Below are 22,352 nucleotides of genomic sequence, written 5' to 3'. Positions count from 1 at the left end.
GAACACTTTTTAAATACTGCATTGACAAACTTAGGAAGTTGATAAAATAACAGGTTTTGCACACACACACACACACACACACACACACACACACACACACACACACACACACACACACACACTCTCACACACACACACTCTCTCACACACATACATACACACACACACACACACACACACAAACACACACACACACACACACACACTCTATCTCTGCCCTGATTCAGTATCTGAACTCGGGTCTTACAAGCTTTCCTTTATACACTATACTCCTTCATACAGACTACCTGTCAGATATCCTATCTAAATCAACTATGTTTAGTCATCTTTTCTTCCAACAGATCTATAGACACTTATTATTGTAATATTGTTCCATATGTATGCTAATTTACACAGGTTGACATAGACACATAATACAAAGAAAAAAGCAAGTCAACTCATAAAATTCATGGAATAACAGATTACCCATTTTGTTGAAAGTGCGTAAGTAACAAAAATCCACCTTTGAAGCATTGTAAGTATGTATTTCCCAATCTGTATATAGGTCAACTACTTTGCTAACCCATATTAAGGTATATATGATGCATACTGCTACTAATCTGTTAACTCTTATTGTACACAACTTAGGTCATTATTGTCTTGTTACTGTAATTGAGATGAGAGAATATGCATCCACTCTAGTAGACGTTGGTTAGGGTCATGGCTTCAGGGAGTCCTTGTGACTATCCCACTAAACTGGTTAACAAAGTAAATAAACAAATAGTGCCTCTTGAGCTTACTGAAAGCAGTATGCTTTATTTTCATTTTTAATAAGAATAATAGTAATAATTACAGTAATCTTATTCTTCTTCTTTTGGCTTTTCCCAGTTAGGGGTCGCCACAGTGGATCACCTGTCTGCTCATGATTGGCAGTGGAGTTTTACAGTGTTGAGTTGCCAGCCCGGTGCCCAACCTTCCACAGAAGGCACACATATGCATGCACTCATACCTAGAGCCAGTTTAGTGTGTCCAATCCACCTACAGCATGTCTTTGGGATGTGGGAGGAAACCGGAGCACCGGGAGGAAACCCACGCGACCACAGGGAGGACATGCAGACTCCGCACAGAAGGCACACCAGCTGGGGATCATTATAATTACTATTAGCATTATTATAATCATCATTCATTTTTACTTTTGATTGCCTGTCTGTTCTCTAAGCTGTTAATGACAAATGCTTGTGCTGAATTTCATATCATCATTTTATGTGTACAATGTAATGATTTTATTTCATAGATTCAGTTGTTTGATTATTAAGCTGAACCCTTTAAGAACCTTGACTGCCATAACACCATGCCTCTATGCTTTAATTCTCTGTCTATTTCTGAAAGACGTTAAAGCTCAGTTTTGCCTGTGTGTGTGTGTGTGTGTGTGTGTGTGTGTGTGTGTGTGTGTGTGTGTGTGTGTGTGTGTGTGTGTGTGTGTGTGTGTGAATGCATGTGCTCTGTGGCAAACTGACATTTCATCTGTGATTGGTGCCTTCTTTGTGCCTACTTTTTAGCAGAATAGCATCTGATTTGCCTGACTATGAGCTAGACAAAGCAGTTGTAGAAAATGAATGACTGGATGGCTGATGGATAACGTCAGTGGCTTACAGTTATTTGCTCAAATTACCTGATCTTAAGTCATAGCTATTCAAGCATACCAGCTCAAGGTGGCAGGTATAATGTGCTGTTCCTTGCTTTTTGTACAAGCAAACCTTTAATGCTCATGTGTCATTTTTGGGGGGTTGATCTGATCTCCTAGGCTTATGGAGAAGGAATGAAAGGGTGTTACATTTTTATTTTATTTATCCTTTGTTGACCAGGTTAGTCCCCCTACATTAGTAGTTTATTTTCAGGGGAGACCTGAGGTGGAATTTACACTACTAGGTAAAATTTGGGTAGGGCATTGAGGAACATCCCCTGCTCTTTTCAGTAACTTTTGTGGGATCTTTATCATCCACCTGAGTTACAACCAGTTCAGGCAACTGCCAACAATTACTCTTTCCCTAAAACAGAGTAACCTCTGAGTGAGAATAATAAAATATAGGGGTCTGTGGGAAGTAATGAATCCCCATCTGGATGCACTCCCTGCAAAAAAAAATGTACTTGTGTCATTTTTTCATGATATTATTTGTTTGAAAGCATGTAGAATGAGACTATGTTTAGTTAAGTTCCAATTTAAGAGATACTGCTGCCACAATTTCATGTTACAAGTTGGCAGATTTGCCTAAGAGATGTAATGCATCCTATGTTTAGCTTTTTAAGTTAAAGGTTATATACATTTACTTCAGTAATTATGTTATATACTGCCAAAATACATGTAACAGAGAAAGAAACAGTAAATATATATACAAATATATAGCTAATTAGCTAGCTAGATATGCACATACATGTGTTTACATTTTAAGACTGCATAAAGACTTGACACAAAATTTTAAGAAACAAAAAATGAGAAGAAAAGGACTGAGCATGTGGCATACAGGGAAGGAGGCGCCCTCCCCATATGGTACATTATGTGAAATGGTGTTAGCCATTAACTCATCGGTACTTCCTACAGCATCACGCCTCAGTATCAGCTTTGTATGCCAAAACAATTCATTATGTTTGACAATTTCTTTCATTTTAATGTGTAATATGTCAGCAGTGTATTTGTACAAAACTGACATTTCCAAACTGTTTGGTTCTATAAACCTCATTCAAAGCTACATGACATCTGTTCTAAGTGTCAAATAATCAAAAACATGTCAGATGTTAATTAGCCTTCTGTCAATAGTAAGCCTTTGAAAAATGCATACTTTCTGTCTCCCACAATATCGTTCATTTTTTTTAAATACTACAATCGTGCTACTTTGTTTAATAACACAGGAAGATTATTTTATACTTTCACTACTCTTTCTGCGAACAGCTTACTTCTCTTCTTATCATTAAAGACATCTGTAACTAAGTTAATACCTAATGTCTTTAACATGTTTAACATTAATTAAATGTGACTCTGTGCATTCCCTTCAAGTAATCAAATTTGGTCTGTTAGGATTGCATGTGAAAGCATGCTGCAGTCTTCAATAGACTAATAAAAACAGCTGCACATCATTTAAAAATGTTTTAATGAGATAGTACTTCTGGTCCAAACATTAATTTTGTTACCTTCCTTTTTATTGTTTCTAAATTTCTAATTAAGCCATTATCTGTATGCTACCAAACCCTTCCTGAAGATTTGAATGATATCACCTTCCGTTCACAGCATGACAATATATACAAAAAACTGTAAATTTACAGACAAAAATTCTAAATTGCTTTTCCGTGTTGCACTGCTGCTGTATCAGACATGCTGTATAAATCTGTTGCAGCGTCTACATTTTTATGACACTCTATTCTTTTACTTCAACTCATTTCCAGCACAAACACAATATTGTACCCATATTGTTTTTATACCACTAAAAAGCATTATTCAGTTTAATATGTAGAATTTACTGCAAAGAGTTGCAACAGATGAAACAATGTATTTGCTACAATAACAGGTAAAGGTGGTACTATACAACAAAAAAAAGCAGTCTTATAAAATGATTGTATTAGCAGCTATAAACACCATTGAGAAAACATAGACATCAAGCTGTTACTTATCAGATTCATTGTAGGCTATAAACTCTGAACATCAGACTGTCATTAACATTCAGAATCAAAAGCAAAACAGTCTGTTATTCCAATATAGTTTAAAGTCTGATTCAAATTCATTGGTGTCTAGAACTCAGTAATTTAACTAAGTAATGTATTTCTTGTCTAAGTTTTTTCTTTTTTCTTTTTAAGTAGGAAAGGCCCATCTTACTTTAATTTTTAAGCATGTTTTAATTCATGGTTTGTCTAACAGTTTGAATGAATACAGAATAAGAATGAATATGTCACATAGTAAGATGTGCTTGAATTTTTGAAGCATGAAAAAAAAACACCATAAGCAGGGAGGTGAAAAGGTGCTGTGAAATTGTCTAGAAAATTAGAGCGCAGTCTTATGTTCTGTTAATCCTATAATCTACTTTGATAAAAGGTAAAATCATCTGACCACTGCTGGGAATTCATGTTTTGTAATGAACCCGTATATTGGTCAATCCATAACACAGAGGTGCATTTACTTTTAATATCTCTAAAGAGATAAGTATCTCAGTACTTTAGCTTTTTATCATGTTGATGAATATAATGCAAATAATAATTTCAATTTAGATCCTCAGCATTTTATTTCAAAAGGTTTCCAGACAAATAGCATTTGACTTATATTTCAAAAGCGTTATACTCATGTTAGTTTATGCATGAGAAATGATGTATCTGATCAGAATCTCATAATGAATTGCCATTTTGTTGTACTATACATTATTTTGTTTCACAATGGATTTTTGTCTTGTTGCTTAAAACTGTTTTAACAGTTTTTATGTGTGTGTGTATGTGTGTCTGTGTGTGTGTGTCTGTACGTATGTTTATCTCTCTCTCTCTCTATATATATATATATATTATGTGTGTATATATATATTATGTGTATATATATATATATATATATATATATATATATATATATATATATATATATGTATATATATATATATATATATATATATATATATATATATATACACACACACACACACACACACATATATATGTATATATATATATATATATATATATATATATATATACTTGTGAGCTTTTATGCATTTCTTTTAGCGTTATTATAAGAATAATTCTTTGCTTTATATGATTAACAAGCTTACATATTATAAACATCTTCCTTTCAATATATATATATATATATATATATATATATATATATATATATATATATATATATATATATATATATATATATATATATATATATATATAGATATATATATGTTTTCTAAAGGTGTATTAGAAATGTTATGAAAACATTTGCAAAATGATTAAACTCAGTTGTTTTCCATGTGCATTTCACATTACAAATTTGCTTTGCTAACTGCATAAATAATGCTTACCTTGTCCTTATGATTAGTTCTCTGGCATACAGGAGACCCTATAAACTCTATGGCTCCTCATTCTTTCTGGCATTGTTCATACTACAATCCAAAGGACATCCACGATTTGACAACATTTCACTATGCAGAGTATTTACATTTCTTTCAGTTGAACCACAGGGTTTATAATCAAAAATAAAATTATAATATCCTAATAAAAATCCTCAGAGACCCAATCGGAAAGTGTCATGTTCTCAAGCAGTATCTGTCACAGTGTGAATTTGAAGTAGAAATGACAGACAGCAAGAAACAAAGTTTGATGTTTTTGCCATATGTTCATGAGACCAACATGACAACGTGATCTTTGGGAGGCCAGCACAGAGAGCAACCAAAGAATTTCAAGTTCCTAATATGAAGAAAGAAATTGGAGCCCTCCAGCAGCACAATGCAGTCCTAAACTGCATTCTCCAGTACTCAGTGGACTTTGGTACATGAAAATACTTTTCAGTTATACAAACCAGGAAAAGGAAACAAACATAGAAAATAAATATTACATTTAGAAAAAAGGTATCATAAAGTGTACAAAGGCAAGGCTGAAAAATATTGTTTTATTCCAAGGTTAACCATATAAAAAGGCTAAAACCCATATCGCAAGTGCAGTACATAAAATAAATAAGCAGTGGGTGGTATGTAATTAAATCCTTAAAACCAAGCAAAAGATGCCAGAATTTTCTTAAGCCCTAGCTTGGTCACATATGAGTTATGATCACTAATAGAGAACTACCATATGTTCTTAGCCGTGTTTAGGCAATTCACTTTTACATGTGGACAAAGTCATATGTACAAGCACAAACTCGGGTACACACAACACACACACATACACACAAACACTCACACACAGAAGACACACATATCCTCCCAGACACGTACAAATGTAAACACACATACTCACACGTGCCCGCACGCACACACACACACACACACACACACACACACACACACACACACACACACACACACACACACACACACACACAGCTATGTGAGTCCTGAAGACTGAATCACTCAGGTGACCTCACTGCATTTGCAAAATCAAAACTCCACTGAATAGGTGATGCTATTTTTGCTGCGATATCTAAAACAGATTAAACAGGATTAGGTATCACATTTATTTACAAATGCTGCCAGTAATGGTTCTGGTCTTATTTTGATATTTCCTCTCAGTAATATTTATTCCCTTTATCTCCTTTTGCCTTGAGTATGATTCTGTTCAGTTTACTTAACCTGACAGGTCTCCCTGCTCACACCTGAAAAGATGCATTTGTGTCTAGCAGGTTTAGTAGGTTAACACATAATCAAATTGTATATATATATATATATATATATATATATATATATATATATATATATATATATATAAAAACTTCACTCAGAGTTTTCAGGTAGTGTTTCAGTTACTTCATCAATTTCTATATTTGCCAAGGAGATTACAATATTGCACCATGTGGTCTCTCTGCATCATCATTTTGAACCAATGAATGATATTTCTGTCTCTTTATTTATGCTTTGTCTTTCCCAGATGTGATTTATATACCTTCAGCAGTAACTGACTTAACTGAGACAGAATGAGAAACAGCAGACTTTGTATACAGGATCATTCCTGTCTGAATTCAGAGTGTCTTAACCAATGGATGAACTTGCTTCTTATTGTCTGGTCATCCTTGGCATTATATCTTCATATTACAGGTGCATTCTGTATCAATCATAGCAGCTATCACTTCCTCACTTTATGTCACAACCAATAGGACTTACAAGTCTTCTTCTAACAGGCCCTTATTACCTTCACTTAAACAATGGCGACTCCATGTATCAGCGATGCATTTCAATATTTCTGATTTCTATTTCACTTCTACAGCTTTCAAGAGTTAACAGCATTCTCTGGAATCTAGCTAAGACTTTTATCTAAAGATTTCCTGAAAAGGTCTCACAGTTACCACTGAGGATTAAGGCTCTGAACTGTTAACAAGTTGCTGCCTGTAGTCCAAGGCATAGAGTTTGATTCCCTCCACTTCCATTTACCTATTATATGACTCTGAGCAAGTCACTTAACTAGATATCCCTCCCGAGTCACCTTTAAAAGGAAGCATTTGTGTTCAGTTTGCTTAGCTAGTTAGCAAAATTAATAAAATAAGTGTCCAGTAGGCTTGCAAAGTTAACAAATGAATAAAATAAAAAGTAATCCGTAAGGTTTTATGGTCAGACTCATCTTTTATATGTTTCCTATAAACAGTGATAAGGTTTCTGACATCCAATGATTACTACAAACATTTCTTTGTGATTGTGTGTGTGCATGTGTGTGTGTGTGTGTGTGTGTGTGTGTGTGTGTGTGTGTGTGTGTGTGTGTGTGTGTGTGTGTAACTGGACTGTGCATATATGAAGGTTCTCAAACACAGCCAGTGGGTCTGCCTCCTGTGGTAGCATTGCTCCTACCACCTTCTGACTTGCATATCTATTGGAAATGCAGTTGGCAAGATCACATTATAATGCTTTCATGCTGCTGTAGTACTTACTAATCTCTTTCGTACTTCAAAGTGTCTAGCTTGAGCCTCTTGTTCTTGACTTGTTCTATACTCCCTCATACTTCCCTAAGGTATATTTGACAAGTGTGGAATAATCATGAGCAGGTATTGTGCTGCAGTGAGGTGGGGTTACCACAAAGAGTCTGCATGCTTACTATGGTATGTTCTATGACAGCATCTAATGCTCATCCATCAGCAGAAAGTAAATGGCCTAAATGACCCATGTACTTCAAGGAAGTAACTCCAGCCTGAATCTTGCTTGATTTATTTTCAGACTTGGTGCTCTTATTCTGTCCAGCAGCTTAATCAATCTACAGCCATGCTCTTGTTTTGTAGCACCTCAGACTAGAATGGCATCCATAATATTTACTGTGATGTCCCTCCTCTGGGCCAGTAATCAAGGAGCCTTAATCCTCACCACTGACACCATTGGGGAACATTTACTTAGAACAAAGACAGATATACACAATATTTTCAGATGCAGTTCTCTGCACCAAGCACAATTTCCCTTAAGAGTATACAGGGTGCACACACCAGTCCTTGGGCTGAGTTCTCCTCTCCAGGCCCCAAATAAGACTTCAGCTTTCTCTCTGTAGAAATCAGTGCTCTGTGTCCCTGTTATAAGTTTCTGACATACACACTCTTTTAGATTTTATTTTCACACACATACACACACACACACACACACACACACACACACACACACACACACACACACACACACACACACACACACACCAGGGAAAGGCTGGCACAGATTTACCCACTATACCACCTTCACCCGGACTATAAGGTAGAGTCACTGCCACCAGCCGGCTACCTTAAGGCTCTTACCAGGGTACCCAATTACTTTCAGTAAAGTTAATACTTATTCAAATGGTAATATTTGGCCAATGGCAAGACTTTCAGGTGCATGAAACCACAGTGCCACCAAATACATGCAATTACTCTCAAAGGTTAAAATAGTTTCTAAAAGACCAGCCACAATGAAAGGTTTAGATATATTTAATAAATAATAAAATAGAAAACATGAAAATACTGAATATCTATTTATAATAAACACGAGAGTTTCAACTCACAGAAAATATAAAAAACAACACAGATGGAAAGACTCAGACAGATACAGAAAAATAATACTTTTAGCTAATCTCACTATTTTTCTAACTAACTGAAGAATTACTGTTCCCTAGTTAAGTTACTTACAAAAGCAAGACAAGATGAAGTGGATGAGTGTCTTTGTTGTCAGGTCCAAGACAGAGTGCTGAGTGTCTTCTGTCACATTTCTTACTAGTATCTAAATATAATTTCAGTGCTGGCTATAGAATGACATCACATCTGGTCACCTGACTCTGTTGCTCCCACACTATCCCCCTGAAGCTGAACCAGGATCTAGCATAGATGTATCACAATACACACCTAGGAATTTGCTAAGGCATCTGGAGACTGTAAAGCAATTCCAATACTTTCCTCCTCCTGCAGAGACTAACCCAGCCATTCTTTGGCATCCCAGGGTAGCAATTAGCTCACTACTATGGACAATAAGAGCCCAAACCTTTCCCAGACATTGCATCTCCAGCTGCATTCAGGCCTGTGTGATAAAATCTTTATTGCTTTAACCAAGTCAATTAATTTCTAGCTATTTTTCTTAAGGCAAGCATTTCTTTTCTGTCCAGCAGGACCCACTGTTGATACATTTTTAACACAAGCAGCTTTACAAATACATTTTTAACAGAAGTGTCTGTACAAATTAGTTTGATATACAAATGACATAAAATTCTTTAAAAAAACTCAAGCTAGCCATATGCTGGCACATTTTTTATTTATTTTATTTTTATTTTACATTTGTTAACCAGGTGTGTCTGACTGGGCCAAAAAGGCCCTTTTTCAGCAGAGGCCCTGGGAGAAAAGCTCCACAAAGAAAAATTACAGATACATTTAGTTATTTAGACATGATCAGTATACACACAAATTACAAAAGACATGTTTTTACAGTGGTATGCGGCACATCAACAGTTACAGTGGAGAGAACAAACAAAAAAATATTAATTTAAAAATAAATTTAATTAATAGATTTGTAGTGTACAGCTGAAATTTGGAACATAGGTAGAATACATACATAGTACACAGGTACAGTATATACATTGTAGATTAGCCAGTGTTTGTGAGTAAGACTGAAAACTATTATCAAATACTCAAGATTTAGTGTGTATACCTTATCCGCTTTCACTAGCCTGGGGAGCAATCATGGCACTGCCAACTTTGCTTGAGATGTTGCCTGATGAGGTCTTTAAAGGAGGCTTTGGATGATGTGTTTGGAATGCTAGTGGGGACAGAGTTCCATTTTTTAGCCACTGAACTACTATATAGTGCATCTCCAAAGCTATTGTAGCTGTTGGTGACTTCTAGTAGTAGTTTGCTTGATGATCTAAGAGGCCTTTTGGCTGAGTGATGTTGTACAAAGTTTTTGAGGGCAGAACACTTATTGGGGAGGTAATAGATAGAATGACAGAGGCAGAGCTGATTCTAGGTTAGGAGGTTGGGCAGTTCAAGCCAGTGGATCTGTCTCAAAGCAGTACGGTGATGAGTTCTATATGAGCAATTTGCAGCAAAGCGGGCAATTCTGTTATAGCAGGCTTCCATTTTGCTTAGTTCAGTTTTGTTGAGATTAGTCAGAATGGGAGATGCATAGAGTAGGGTGGATAGAAGCTGGGAGTGAGCAATGGCTGATCTTGTGTTGTTGGTAAGAAATGGTTTGATAAGGTAGAGTAATCTCAGTTTGGCATGTTCTTTTTTAATAGTTAAGTTGAGATGACTATCAAATTTTAGGTGGGAGTCTATGGTTATTCCCAATAGCTTAGCCTGTACCACTGGAGCGATTGAAGTAGCATTTGTGGAGTGGATAGTGAATTGACTGTTATCAGTGTTTTTGTTAGAACTGGTTATAATGATAAGCTGAGTTTTCTTTGGATTGAGGATAAGTTGGGCTTTGGTAAGGTAGTTTTCAACGTCAGAGAATGCTAGTTGAGTTGTTTGCAGGAGGGTGGGAATGTTTTGTGCAGCACAGATTAAGGTAGTGTCATCTGCATACTGAATGATAGATGCATGCTGTGTGGAGGTATGGAGGTCATTTGTGAATACTGTGAATAGTAGTGGTCCTAAGATAGAACCCTGTGGGACTCCTATAGTTATGGGCAACTGAGGAGAGAGAGAATTTTCCCATTTCACAGCTTGGTACCTGTCAGTTAAGTAGCTTTGGAACCAGGTAAGAGTGGAATTTGATAGGTGATATTGGTTTAGTTTGTTTAGCAGGATGTGGTGTGAGACTGTGTCAAATGCTTTGGACATATCCAAAAAAAGAGTTGACACCTGTAATGCCTTCATTTTTGAGACGGTTTACTGTGTCTGTGAAGCAGAGGAGGGCTGCAGTGGTACTATGGACAGGTCTGAAACCATGCTGAGTAGGTGACAGGATGTTGCTGTCTAGGAGATAGTTTAGCATCTAGGTATGGATGCATTTTTCTAGGATTTTGGCCAGGGGGGAGAGTAAAGCAATGGGTCTGTAGTTATTAAGTTCAGTGGAGGTCCTGCCTTTATGTATGGGTGTAACATAGGGTATTTTCCAGAGTTTGGGCACATAGTTTTCAACAATTGATCTGTTTATGAGAGTGGAGACTGAGATAGCAATAGCATCTGCTGTAAGTTTCAAGAAATAGCTGGGGAGTAGGTCGGCTGCTGTTGATGAGGTTTTTAGTTTGGAGAGCATGCTTTTCATTGAAGTGGTGGAAACTGTTCTGAGGGTAAAGCTAGTATTAGTGTTATTTGTGTTGAGCGGGATAGTGAGGAAGGAACTGTCCTGCGATACTAAGGATAGAATTGAGTTCACAAAGTGGGAGTTGAATTGTGTTTCGATGGGAACTTTAGTGTCAGGGGTGGTTGGTTTGGGGGTAGCCTTTTGGGTGGATTTTAGTAGCTGGTTTACATTTTTCCAAAATTTATGGGGGTTGTGTTGGTATTTAATTTGTAATGTTGTGTAGCAGGATTTTTTGTCCAGCCATTTTTTGCACGGTTGCGCAGTTCTTGGTACTTAGTTAGGCTTTGTGTTTCTTTGTTTTTTTGATAGTAAAGCCAGGCAGTGTCTCTGGACTTGAGGATTTGTTTGGTTTCTTTACTGAGCCAGGAGTTTGTTGAGGTTCTAACCTTGATTTTGTGCAATGGAGTGACAGTGTCTAAGTATTGTAGAAATGTTTTGTTGAAAAATTCTACAGCCTGGTCAAGTGGGAGTGTGTTTAGGGGGGTCCAGTCACAGTTCAAGAGTAAAGTGTTGAGGACCTCAAGAGAGAATTTTTTGTGTTTCTAGTGGATATATAGTTAGTGGTTTTGCATATGCTTGTTCTACTACGTATAAAGTATATTATGTTGTGGTCACTTAAGGTGTCTTGGAGACTGCCTGTGTGAGGGTACAAGGTGGGGCTGTTAGTTAGGACCCAGTCAAGGATGGATTCCCTTTTAGTTTTTTTATCACATCTAGTTGGACTTTGGACTAGCTGCTGGTAGCCATGGAGATTTATTAGATTACTTGGTGGTTCTGATATACAGGTGAACTAATCTAGGTTGAAGTCCCCCAGAATAAGGGTTTCTTGTGAGTATGTGGAAGAACACCAGGATAAGAAGTCTTCAAGGCTAGCAGGTGTATTACCAGGTGGAATATAGATCACAATTGTGGTGATGATCTTTTGAGGGTGAAGTTGAAGTTGTGAGATAAGTATGTCCCAATTATTGGGAGAGGGGTAGGAGTTTGGTAATTGATGGACAGTTAAGTTGAACTTGTACAGTAAGGCAGTTCCACCCCTTTACAAAGTGGTCTGTCTTGTCTAATGATATTGTAGCCGGTAGGGAGAACTTCTGAGTTAGCTATGTTTTTATTTAGCCAGGTTTCTGTTAAAGCAACTATGTCTGGGGAGTAGTGTGCTATTGTGGCCTGGAGTTCAGGTATTTTATTTTTGATACTTCTAATATTAATATTTAGCATTAAAAGATGGTTGGTTTTGCTGCTGTTGTTGATTTGCCCAGGGATGAAGAAAGTGGGGGTGTTATGTTCTGAAATTTGTGTTGGAGCAGTTTTTGTTGGACAGGATGGATTTGGGCCTGGGTTGGGGTGGATATCCCCACTTATGGTGAGCCTGGTATTAAAATGGTGATACAGATGTTGGAGTTTGGTGAGGAGTGTGAGAAAGTACTGTGTTTTTTTGGAGTAGGAATGAGAGCATATGTGTTTAGTGCTGAATTGGTCCGTTATGTAGTTCTTGAACAATTGTGGGCAGATATTATTATAATGTGTGATGTCTGTATATGAGAGAGCATAATGTAGTGTTGTGCTGCTAAGTTTAGGGATATTGCTAGAGTAATAACTTGTGGTGTTGTAAAGAATTATGAGAACACAGACTAAACTTAGTTGTGTGATAGTCATGGTTATAAAGTTTAAGTTGGTTCTAGGTGGGGGGTCTGAAAAGGAATTATAGGGTTGCACTATATGTGGATGGGGAAGTAGTGTAGGTGATGTAAAAAATGCCTAGTGGGAATGAGAGTGATTGGGAGTATTTTGTGTGGAGCACGTTGGTGTGGTATAATGTGATATGACTTGAGGAGCTGTGATTGGTGGAGGTGATTTGAGGGTGAGCTGTGGGTGTGGCTGTGATTACTATAAATGTAGAGATAGTGGGGGCGGGAGGAATTAGGGGGCAGGGAAGGGGAGTGGAGAGAGCCCGAGCATTAGCGAGGGCGAACGGAGCGGGGCAGAGCCCACCAAGACAAGAGAAAAAAGAAAGCATTACTTTACAAATCTGAATACTTTAAACAAATTCCTGAGGTCTAATGGCTTACCAGCAAGCAGAACGTAATTGCTGAAGAGCACTTGTTTCCTGGTGGGAGACTAGAAATTTAAAGATGGCTCCATGCTCAGCAGGATTCTAATATAGACTTAGTATTGGGGGAGGGAGATAGCACAAGGGGTGTAGACCAGGTGGAATGCAAAGAAACCAGAGAGGCAATCAGTGGAAATCAGTGAAGGCCTCAGAGGGGTAAGTAATAATTCAAACTGTAACTGTAAAATGAAGGAGAGAAGAGACAGCAAAGTTTATTAAGGTTTGGAGTGTGTTTTCACATTGACTTGCTGATTAGTAACCAGTTTGTTTACAGATTAGAGTAGGGAGATACATCAGCAATGAAGGGGAATGTGGAGAGATGCAAATAAACAGATGGGCCTCCAAGTGATACAAACTAAGGCAGAAAGCACTGAGAGGGCTGCATGATGGTTAATTTAGTCACAGGGATCTGAATTAAATGTATACTGTCTATTGTTACACATGCACTTCCCTACTCTTTCTGGCATAGCTGGCAGTAACTCATATCATCACATTTACAACACCTTCCAGTTCCTCTGTCATGTTAGCCACTGCACACTGAAATACCTGTGGTGTTGGTGAAATTCTAAAGGGAGTCTTTGAAATCTTTATTTACCTAAGGGCAAGTTAAAGGTGCACAGCTTAGAGCTTGATTCATCTGCTACAATAATTAATTTACATCCAACACCAAAAAGAAATTTGCACTCGGCAACAGTGGGAAGCAACAGCTAGCAATAGGCAATGACCTCCCTGCATCTATTTGTTGAGCTCCTGTGGATTTATGTAGTTTTTGACATTATCTTGTGTAAACACAGTCACCATGCTGTTGGCTCATTCAGTACTCACATCAAATGATTCTACATGCACTAGGGTCTTCGTCTAAGAAAATGCATCAAATACCTTATTTTATTTTATTTATTTATTGCATTTGTTTACCGGGAAAGTCCAGTGGGCCTTAAAATAGCCCATTTTCAGTGGAAGCCCTGGGAGAAAAGCTCCAACAAGAACATAGATACAAAAAAAATATCAACATTAATTGGTACAGAAGTAGAAACAGTGTTGCACATAGCTGTTGTTGTTGTCTTTCGGCTTTTCCTGGTTAGGGGTCGCCACAACGGAACTCCGGTCCGCTAATGATTGGTAGTTGATTTTTACGTGCCGAGTTACCAGCCCTGATGCACAACCTTCAACGAAGGTACGCCCATTCACGCATGTCTCGACGCAGAAGACGCTCAAGCTGAGAATCGAACCGGACAGCATCTTACTGTGAGGCGACAACGCTACCGCAGCACCACATTACAGTAATATATACAGAATATATACATAAAAGCAGGAATCTAGTTGGTTTGATTACAGTAATATATACAGGAAAATATACATTAAAGCAGGAATTTAGTTGTTGCCAGATGAATTCAATCACAGAGGTATAAACAGAGATATATTAATCAGTATTATTGTACCAGTATCAACAAGTGATGAAAAAAAATAAATATGGAGAAAGTATCATCAGCCACTAGTAACAAAAGACATAGGAGTTTAGTTATCATATAAGGAGAAGGAAGAGGTTAGGTTATAGAGCAGGTACATAGCCAGGAAGAGTTGAGATGATTTTTCAGTATTAGTTTGAAGTTGGTGGTGTTGCCTGTGTTTCCTATAGAAGGTAGAAGTGAGTTCCATAGTTTGGAGATGTTGAAGGAGTAGAGGAGTTGACCAGCAGATAAGGCGGGCTTTTCTACTTTTAGAAGTAGATGGTTTTCAGATCTTAGTTGCCTACTGGGCTGGTATTTTGCAAGTATAGTTGAGAGACCAGGACAGTCTGTGGGTATGTAGATTATGTTGTGCGTTGTAGTTAGTTGGCTGAATGACAGATGGTGGGGGAGTTCCAGCCACCCTAATTGTTTCAGTGAGTTACAGTGAATTACGAGAATTTGGCCTTGGTGACAAATTTTGCTATTCTGTTGTAAGATATATCAAGTTTGGATTTTGTAGAATTTTGGATATTAGTGAGGAGAGGGGCACCATAAAGGAGAGAGGGTAATAAAAAGGTAGTTGCAAGGGTTTATCTAGTAGAGAGGCTAAGGAAGTGTCAGTGCCTGTAGAGCATACCACGTATAGTGTGTTTTTTATATGTTATTGTTTATGTGTAGGTCAAAGTTAAGGTTTTCATATATAATAATGCCTAGTAATTTAGTGTGTGGGACAACTTCTATAGGGGTATTGTCTTGAGCTTGTATAGTGAAGAGTTTTTTATCTAAGGGAGTGGTTTTCTTAGGAGGAAAAATTACTAGTTTAGTTTTTTTTTTTTAATTTAGGGCAAGATGATTGTTAAGCATCCAGGATTCAGTAGAGTTGAGGGCATTCTGGGTGATTTGCTGGAGGTCAGAGCTGGAATTTGCAGTGCATATTATTGTAGAGTCATCAGCATACTGGATTACTGAGCACTGTGGGACAGTACAGTGAATGTTGTTAATAAAGTTGCTAAATAGGAGAGGACCAAGTTTGGAACCTTGGGGTACCCCTGTGGAAGTTTTGGGGAAGGGAGAGTAAGATTGTTGCCATTTGGTGGATTTTTGCCTATTGGAGAGATAGCTATTGAACCATTGTAGGGTAGGTGGAGAAATGTGGAGGGTGGATAGTTTAGAGAGGAGTATAGTGTGGGAAATAGTATCAAAAGCTTTGGAGAGATCAAGAAAAAGTGAAGCAATTATTTTACAAGAATCCCATGCCTGGTTAACTGTATCAAGGAAGGATAGGAGGGCAGTAGTGGTGCTGTGTCCTGGTCTGAAACCATGCTGAGTGAGTGACAAAATATGATTTTCAAGCAGGTGGTTGAGGAGTTGGGCATGGATGCATTTTTCCAGTATTTTATAGAGGGGTGAGAGAATTGCTATGGGTCGAAAGTTTGTGGCATCTGTGTTGGTGCTGCCTTTCTGTAAAGGGAGAATGAATGCTTTTTTCCAGATGTCTGGGACAAGGGATTCTTTAATTGATCTGTTGAGTATGCTGATAGGATAAAGTATAGAGTTTGCTGCTAGCTGCAGGAAGTCTGGCGGTAGGTTGTCAGGGACCAGAGTACAAGGTTTTAGCTTAAGTAAAAGTTTTTTTATTGTGCTGGTGGGTATGGGGGAGAATTTTAGGTTAGGGTTAAGGGTAGACTTGTTTTCTGAGATGATTTGGTCATCAGCTGTCTTGGTGGTGGTGGTGTTAACCATAGGAAAGGTGGTGGTTAGGTTAGCTACAGTGTCAGTGAAGTAGGAACTGAAGAGGGTAGCAAGTTCAGTGGGAGTTTTGTGTGGGTCAGGGGATGGGTTGCATTGAGTAGGCCTGGATGTAATAGTTGGCTGATGGAGGACCAGAATTTTTAGGGATTATTTTTATGTTGGCTTTGTAGGTGGAGGTAGTGGCCTTTTTATCACTTGTTATTAGAAATTTTGACTGGTTATGCAGTTGCTTGTAATGTAGTAGAGTTGAGGGGTCTTTGTTTTTCTGCCATGATTTCCAGATTTTATCCCTTGTGGACATTACCTCTTTGGTGGATTTTGAGAGCCAGCTTGCATGGTTATGTTTTATTTGTTTTTGGCAGGTGGGTGCTTGCCTATTTAGGATGTCTAGAAATGCTGAGTTAAAGAATTCAACAGTCTCATTAAGTGGTAGGGATTTGAGGGGTTCCAGATTTACTTTAGCTAAGGTTTCATTAAATATGGATGGTTGGAACTTAGTAAAATTTCTGGTTGATTTGCATTGGTGTTGGCTTGGGGTTGGAGTAGTTTTGCGTAGGCTATATGCTGGGTGGTAGTCACTAATGGTATTAGGTAGTATGCCTGCAGTGATGATATTGTAAGGGTGGGACACTATTATCCAGTCTATTGTGGAGCCCCAATTGCTATTCTTGTGAGATGTGGTGATGTCTTCAATTAGTTGGGAGACGTTATAAAGATTTCTGTTTTTTGAAGGGTTGTGGGCAAAGTCTAGTCAACTGATATTTACATCACCTAGAATGATGGTTTTATTATCTATATTTTGGGAAGTCCAGGCAAGTATGTTTTCTAATATTGGTATGTTGTTTGCTGGAGGAATATACAGAGCAATTATGAAAAGTTTTTATGGTTGATAACTTTTAATATAGAGATTAGTACTTCAGCTAGGGAGAAGTTAAGCATTGGTCTGTTATAAAGAAATCTGTCACAATTAGCTTCTTTTGATTTGTCCCTAAAGTCACTCCTAGTGAGACATATTTATTTTTTCCAAAAATCACTTACCTATGAGAAAAGCAAGTTTAAGATCAGATCCCTAAACAATATGTGAGTTGAAGCAGTGCCCCACACAAAACTGCTGGGGGTACAATGATAACCTCAAATATGACCTCCTTATATAGAGCAATATAAAAAAAACAACTCACAAAAAACTAAAAATGCTATTAGTGCCAAAACTTCCTTACTGCATCTACTAGAGACACTCTTGCCACTACATACCTACTGCCCTCTCTATTATATGGTTCTCCCATCATGCTTAAAGTACAGTTGTGTACACTTACCATAAACGTAGATGTTCGAGTATATTCATTGTTGCAGTCATCACATTTGGGTTATCTGCTTGCAGTAGCCCTCAGTCGGCCTGATTAACAAAGTCTTGAGTCCTGCATCGGTTGCTGTCCCTTCTTCCATGACGTCAGGGGTATAAAACATGCAGCCGACGCCATTACATCAGTTTTTCTTGCCCAGAATGTCAGGTGCTCCCCTAATGGGAAGCAATTAAATATATACATATACAAGGTTATACCTCCAACAAAAAAGCTAATACACCAAAAATCTTTTGAGCATAGTAAAGTAGAGTAGAGGTATAGCCAAAAGAAGAAAGGGGGCTGGAGGAAGGGTAACCAGGACTGCAACAGTGAATACACTCGAACATCTACATTTAGGGTAAGTGCACACAACTGTACTATGTTCTTCGTGTTTCACTGTTGCACTCATCACATTTGGGTAGATTCCCAAAGCTAAGGATGGGAGGAGGAATTTAGATAGCATTAGGACCAGCTATAAGGCCCTGCAAGACTGCAGTGGAAAAGCCAGCTCTGGATTTAGAGAAAATTGGCAGATGGTAATGCTTGGTGAAAGTATGTACTGAACTCCAGGTAGCAGCTTCTAGGATGTCCCTGGTAGGGACGCCTCTGAGAAAGGCTGTAGAGGTAGATGCAGCCCTGGTTGAGTGGAGTCTGATCCCCTGTGGGATAGGTTTTCCATGGTGCTAATAGTAGAAATGAATGCAATGGACTATCCATTTGGAAATGGTTTGCTTTGAAATAGCCTTCCCCTCTGCCCCTGCAGCAAATGCCACCAGCAGTTAGTTAGATTTCCTTTGAGGTTTAGTCCTGTCCAAGTAGAATCTAAGTTGTCTGTGCACATCTAAGGAGTGCAGTATCCATATTTCTTTGTTCTGTGGGTTAGGAAAGAAGGCTGGCAAATGAATGGACTGATTAAGGGCCACACTGGATACCACTTTGAGCATGAAGGAGGGATTGGTCCTGAGGGACACCCTGTCAACATGAAAGATAATGAAAGGATCCACTACCATGAGGGCCTGTAATTCAGATACCCTTCTTGCTGAAGTGATTGCTAAAAGGAAAGCTGTTTTCCAAGAGAGGAATTTTAAATCCACAGTGGCAGCTGGCTTGAAAGGAGGAAGGGTGAGCTTTTCCAATACAAAGTTAAGGTCCCAGGCTGGAGTTGGGGCTCTCCTGGGTGGTCATAGATTTTTGGCCCCTCTGTGGAACTGCTTAAGCAGTGTATGAGAGAAGAGGGGAGGTTCTCTGTTATAATGAGCTGAAATGGCTGAGGCATGAATTTTGATGGAGGAGAAAGACAGGCCCTTGTGAAGCATCTCAGTTAAGAATTGTAAAATCTGAGGTAAATTGGGCACTGCTGTGCTCATCCCTTGACATTGGTTCCAGGCACAGAATCTTTTCCATTTTTCAGCATAAGATTTTCTAGAATGTGGTCCTTGAAGGCTGTCAGAGCATGCTGTACAGCTAACATTTCTTTTTGATTGATATGCAAGTGCATTTGACTTGGGTTCCATTTGCCCTGAATGCACTTCCCTGCCAGGTGAGCCCCCCATGCATAATCTGATGCGTCTGTTGTTAGGGTTTGGGCGGCATGGGGTGGTGTGAATGGTAGTCCCTTGTTTTGGTGGCAGGCCTCTGCCCACCAAAGAAACTCTAGGCGTAGGCAAGGTATGATAGGAATCATTGCTTCTAGATCCTGAGAATGTTGACACCATAGGCTTTTTAGATACATTTGTAGTTTCCTCATATGCAGTCTTGCATATGGAATCAGAAGAATGCAGGAGGCCATGAACCCCAAGGCTTGTAGTATTTGCTTTGCAGATAGTAGGGTTTTTGTGGCCACTTGTTTGAAGTAGGTTGTCAAATTAAATTGTTTCTCTGGCATGAGGAAAGCCATCTGGGAAGCTGTATTCAAGCTTGCTCCCAGGAATATGATTTGTTGACAGGGTACCAGGTGTGATTTCTTTTCATTTATGGTGTACCCCAGACTAGTTAGCACCCTTTGTACAAAGGCCAGATGATTGAAAAGTATGTCCTGGTTTCTGCCTGAATTAAACAATCGTCCAGGTATGGGTATATTTGAATATTTCTTTGCCTGCAAAATGCGATGACTGGGGCTAGGCACTTTGTGAATACCCTGGGCACAGTAGATAAGCCAAAGGGCAGTGCAGAGAACTGGTAGTGATTGTAGCCTGCTTTGAAGCATAGGTATCTTCTGCAAGATTCCCTGATTGGGATGTGCAGGTATGCTTCCTTTAAATTGAGTGTTACCATCCAGGCATCTTTTCCTAGCATAGGAAGCAACTGGTGAAGAGTCAGCATCTTGAATTTTGGAATCACCAAAAAGGTGTTTAGAGTAGACAGGTCCAGAATAGGATGCCATGAATTGTCTTTTCTGGGTACCAGGAAAAGTCTTGAGTAGAAGCCTTGTCCTTTTTGCTCTTCTGGTACAGTCTGAATAGCCTTTATGTTTGAAGGAGAGAGTATTTGCTTTTAAGCCTCTGCCCACTGATTTAGGGGCAGATCTGGACAACCTTTTGGCATTGGTAATGTGTAAAAGTGAAAACTGTATCCTTGGGACATTATATTTAAAACCCATTTGTCCTGGGTAATGAGTTCCCAGTTTTTGGCCTGCAGACCAATCTTTTCCCCTAAAGGAGCATTCAGTTGAGAAGTGCTTGGAAGTTTTAAAATCAAGTCATTGAGACAGTTTTCCATAGGGGGGAGTCATTCTACTCCCAGATTTGGAAGCAGAAGTCCCCTACTGCTTAGTTATGTGCATACCCTGGGACTGAAATTTGGGATTTCTGTTGTGTCTGGGTTTGGATTGAGAAGGCCTGGATGGAGCCGGAAAGGACCAATTCTTAGAAGGTCAATGCGTTCTAAATCTTGGAGGATGAACTTGTAAGAAATCTTTTACAGTTTGAATAGATTTAGCTTTATCTTCCATCTTTTTAAGAACTTCGTCTGCTTTGTTGCAAAACAGGTGGTCCTGATTTAAGGGGGCATCCAACAGTTTAGCTTTAACATGATCAGGCAAAGATTGCTCCTTAAGCCAAGCATGCCTTCTGAGTACAGACTCAGTGACAGCAGCCCTGCAAGAGGCCTCTAAAGAATCAAACCCACATTACAAAGTATGTTTTCCAACCTGTTCAGCAGAATGCATTAAAATCCTGCAATTCCTTATTTTCAGCACAATCAGGAATCAACATCATTTTCTATTTAAGCAATCCAATAATATGTTGCTGATACTTTAACATATGAAACTGACAGTTTAAGGCCCTAAAGGCCAAGGTTGCAGAAGTGTAAACCTTCTTACCCCATCTATCCAGCATCCTGGAGTCTCTATAAGAAGGGGTAGGGTTTTTGGCAGTAGAGGCCTTAATGTCCTTGGGTCCCTGTGAAATAGTCTCTGGATCCGCAATAGGATTTTTAAAAAGGAACTTGTGAGAATCAGGAACCCTGTAATATCTGTCAGGTTTTCTAGGAGCAGGAGGCAAAGACTCAGTGGCCAAACTAGATTCCAAAAAGGCATCATCAACAATGTCTAGTACAGGAGGTATAGATAAAGGCCTATGCTGAGGCAAGAGTAAGAAATCCCTAAGCCTCTTTTTCGAATCAGAAAAATCCTGGCTTTCCCAGTGAAAATGCTCCCTTAGAGTGTGCAAGATTTCACCCAAAGAAAAATCCTCTGGAGGGGAAGCAGAGGGAATAGAGTCCTCTGCATCAGAATCCTCATAAGTAGATAAGGGTAAATCCAGATCATCAGAAGAATCAGAAAAATCAGAATCCTGGTCAGAAGATTCATAAACAATTTCCGTCCTAGGTCTCTTAGAAGAGGGTAGTTGGCTTCCCCTGATTAAAGTTATAAGATCTTCAGCCATTCTTATCATTTGTTTTTTAGGCATAGAGGCCTGAGCATGCGGCCTGGGCATTGGTTTTCTAGGCATGGTTCAAGGTTTAGGCCTTAAAGAAGAAGGAGGTGTCGGTTTAATATGCAAGTCTGTAGGCCTGAATACACCTTCAGAAGCCGGTGCCTGCACAGTGGCTCTGGACACATCCAAGGTAGAGACATCTGCAGGTTCCACAGTTGAAGCATTTCGTGGAATACTGGACTCCGAATGGGTCCCAGTAGAGGCCTGTGAATCAGAAGTAGTGGGTATCAGGGGCTGCAAAAGTGCCTCACTGAGCAATGCGAACTGGCGACTGGCTTAGTAGAAGCATCATCGGCAGCTTTGGACCTAGGCGGCCTGTCTTTGTCTTAATCTTTGCGTTTTTTCAGAACTCTGGTAGTCGGATGGCTTGCCGACGA

At 38.8% G+C, this 22,352-nt stretch overlaps 1 protein-coding gene across 2 annotated transcripts in view; it reads right to left on the bottom strand.

Annotated features, from left to right (window-relative positions):
• Positions 1 to 22,352, bottom strand: part of RBM20 (RNA binding motif protein 20) — a 1,470,922-nt gene that overhangs the window by 568,816 nt on the left and 879,754 nt on the right. The window lies entirely within an intron of this gene.

This window comes from Protopterus annectens, chromosome 14.part0 (assembly GCF_019279795.1).
Source record: "Protopterus annectens isolate FY-2018-M chromosome 14.part0, PAN1.0, whole genome shotgun sequence".
Lineage (NCBI taxonomy): Eukaryota > Metazoa > Chordata > Ceratodontiformes > Protopteridae > Protopterus > Protopterus annectens.
The sequence above is the reverse complement of the archived record's forward strand: the minus strand, read 5'-3'. Positions and strand labels throughout refer to the sequence as shown.